Consider the following 3679-nt stretch of genomic DNA (forward strand, 5'->3'; position numbering starts at 1 on the left):
GCACAAAGGGGAAGCCTGCAACAAGTCATAAGCGGCAAGCGACATAGGTTAGATTTTAATTGGGTGAGATCACATCCTCTCCATTTCACAGTGAACAAACCTCGTGTCTCACTCAGATATGTGGATAAGATGAGTTTTGCGTCTGTCCTACCCCCCTCCCTGCATGCCAGACTGTAAAAAAAAAAAAACATGCATGCATGTAAAGTAATATCCATGTTCACGGTATGAGAGCTCGGCATGCGTCTGCAAAAGAGAGTGATGATCTTCATGTGAGATGTCTGACTGTTATATAACTCTGCTGTGGGGGCCCCCTTGTTCTGTTCCAGCAGGCGACTCTGAAGGTCCCCTCAGCTTTCCTGCTCATTTGCCTCACATCACACAGATGTCTCAGGGCGGTGCAGAAGATGGGGGGGGTTTGGCTGGGCCGGGGCCAAGGAGGCATCGGCTGCCTGTCACTAGTGAACAAGTGTGTGTGGTCAGAGATTAGGGAAGGAAGGACACAAACAAAAAAAGGGCAGCTGTGGCTTTCTGAGGATGCTGGAGCGAACCGATTGGCCCGGCGAGGACGAGCGGGCGTGTCCTGGCAGTGTCCTGCTTCCTCTGTGTGATCTTGAATGAGAAGAGTGACAATTCATCAGGGACAGGATGTCCAATAGGAAGACAGATCCCAGGGGTAGATAGAGGGCCTTGCAGCTGGCCACTCACTGACCTTGGATCAAACAAAAGTTAGTCTTTCTCTTGGTGTCCTTCTCTCAAACACTCTCTGTGCCCGTAGAAAAACCAGGCATTAATCAGCTGCAGAGAAGTTTCCAGTAAGTCATTTTGTTTGAGTTTATTTTAAGCCAATGGGCCTCACTGTTCCACAAATACTTTCTTCGTCCATTCACTTCCCCTTCGACTCTGCAACATTTCCACTCCTGCACACTTACATTTCCCTCCTGAGAGAGAGGAGGAAATGGGGGGCCTCGCGATGTGAACGAGCGCTCTTTGAAAGTGGCTCTAGTGAGGCGATATGCTCCTTATAAACGTGGAGCGGCGAGGAATTCAGGGGCGGACTGCTGGGGCCTGGACTGTCTGGGAGCTGCCTGGTGTTTTCCTGTGTGTGATGCATGCTAACCCTGGGCCCCCTCAACTTGGGCAGCGGCATAAAGAGGCCTCTGTAAGGCTGAGTCAGCTCCAGCCTTAATTCACCTCATTGGTCTCATTGCTTGATTAAATTCAGCAGAAGGCCCCTATTTGCCCCCAAAATGTCTCACGCATTCAAACAGAAGGGTGGAAATCAACTTGTTATCAGTTGCCACAACAATGGCCCTCTAGTGCGGAAAGAGAAACAGGCCATGAACTGCAGCCAGACCAAACACGGCGATGCACGCTGATAAGTATTGTCAGTTTAATAGATCTAAGTGGGAGTGGGAAATATTGTTTCTGTGAGGTAACTCTTGTTGTAACGACTTTGTCCTCAAATTGAAACCACTCTGGAATTCTTGGCCGACTATGGCATTGCAAAACAGACTACGTTTATCCAATTAAGCACAGAAGACAAAGGGAGAGTGTGTGAAATACAGGAAGCAAAGCCTATATGGCATGATATAGCCCTGAAACGACCACTTAACTTCAACCACAAAGCAATTGTTTGGTCTGTCTCTGACTCGCTTACCACCACAGTTAGCGACGCAAACAAACATGTGATGGTGAAACGTTTCCCTTGTATATTGTGTAATTTAGCATTCCAGAGAGCCCCAGAATAAAAAAAGACAAACATACGAGGCCTATCTGCAGGAAATGCCATGATACGAGTTAGCATAGTGATGGCGTGGTGAGGGGATGGATGACAACATCATCCTCCTCAGTCCCCTGACATCCAGCCCGGCTTTGATCCTGGTATGGGTGGGGGGTCCAGTGGAGGTCCAGTGGTGCCAACCCGCCTTGTGGCGCCCAGACCAGCTTGAATCTGTATCCACCAGGGCGTTCCTGTCTCTGGCCATGCCAGGGGATTTCACATACTGGGCAACATTACTGAAATCATCTCATCTCTCACTGAAGTGCAGGAATATGAGAAACAACTCAGTAATTGCTCCGTCCGCTGATATAAAGATTAAATTCATTCCAAGCATCTTTCTACAAATTACACAGTTAAAGGAATAGTTTGACATTTTTTCTTGCTGATTGTTAGATGAGAAAATTGATACCACATGAAGCTATATAAACAGGAGACAGTTAGCTTAGTTTAGCTTAAAGACTGGAAACAGGGGGAAACAGCTAGGCTGGCTCTGTCCAGACTAAGACAGCAAAATCCACCTACCTGCACCTCTAAAGCTCAATAATTAATCCACCCGATATGACTGTTATCAGGCCATTAAATAGGTGTTATCGGTCGCTATAATCGCCACAGATGTGGGTCATAGGGGCCTACTACGCCTACATAGTAAAAATGAAAGTGAAACTTAAAGGCAACATGTTCCAACACCTCTTCCTAACTGGACGCGATGCGAACGAGCGAAGATCAGATTGTTTCAGTTTATCCCAATGAAGATGTCCTAACCTGCTTCGTGCGTCAGTGAACAGGCAAAGCGACGTGTCGCTGGTTTGAAAAAACGCTCGCCCTGGCTCTATTTCTAGTTTCTAGTTTCACGCAGCCACTCCGCCTCCAACTTCACCAGTCAAAATCGACACTGACAGTAACTGACAGTTCATCAATATCACTCACTCCATCTAACAGAGAGTGACATCGCTGGTAGTATATCTGGACAACTTTTCGCGCTCCATTCGCCAGAGTTTGCCCGCTCGCCTGTACGTTAGGAAAAGGTTTAACACGTAAAACGGCATGAAACGTTACTTTTTGAACACAAACAAAAAGGCTTCTTTAGGTTTAGGCAACAAAAACACTGGGTTAAGTTTAGTAAAGCCCTGTGTTTTGTGTCCCATCCATCGCCCCCAACCTTCAACCCATATGGAGTTTCACGTTATACAGCGCCTGACTTCCGCTTCTGTCATTATTACTACGGTTGATAAAGGTCGCTGTTGTGTTCTTTTATACCTTCTTTCGGTGATCTACCATGTGAATAGATGATAACACCTACTAGGGGACGCAGTAGGCCCCTACTGACCCACATTTATGGTGCTTATAACAGCGATAACTGACAGTGTAAAAATATCAAGTTATAGTTTTACGACGGGGTTATGTGTCGGACTACTTCTGGACCGGGAGCAGTTGCCAGCAGCTGCAAAGAAATAGTCCGGCATATAACCCTCCATTGAATGGCAAATGGCAATTTTACACTTTGTTTTTGCATGGATTAAACAAATGAGATAAAACGTGTTAATTAGTGAGCTTTAAAGATGCTGGTAGGTAGATTTAGCTACCTTTGGACGGAGCCAGGCTAGCTGTTTCCCTCTGTTTCCAGTCTTTATGCTGAGCAAAGCTAACCGGCTGCTGGCTCCAGCTACATAGTTACTGTACAGACATGAGAGTAGTATCGATCTTATTTGGCTCACAGAAACAGGGAATAAGTGTTTTCCCCAAAATGTCAAACTATTTATGTAATAAATGGGCCTTTTCCCCTGTAATTTGTCATAATAAAACTGCTTAGTCAGCATTTTCCCATGTCTTATTCACTTTACTTTGGGTGCAGCCCCTTTTAGCTCAGAGAGCTCAAAATCCAGTTCAACAGGCTGAGCT

This window comes from Sebastes umbrosus, chromosome 23, assembly GCF_015220745.1.
Source record: "Sebastes umbrosus isolate fSebUmb1 chromosome 23, fSebUmb1.pri, whole genome shotgun sequence".
In the NCBI taxonomy this organism is placed as follows: Eukaryota; Metazoa; Chordata; class Actinopteri; order Perciformes; family Sebastidae; genus Sebastes; species Sebastes umbrosus.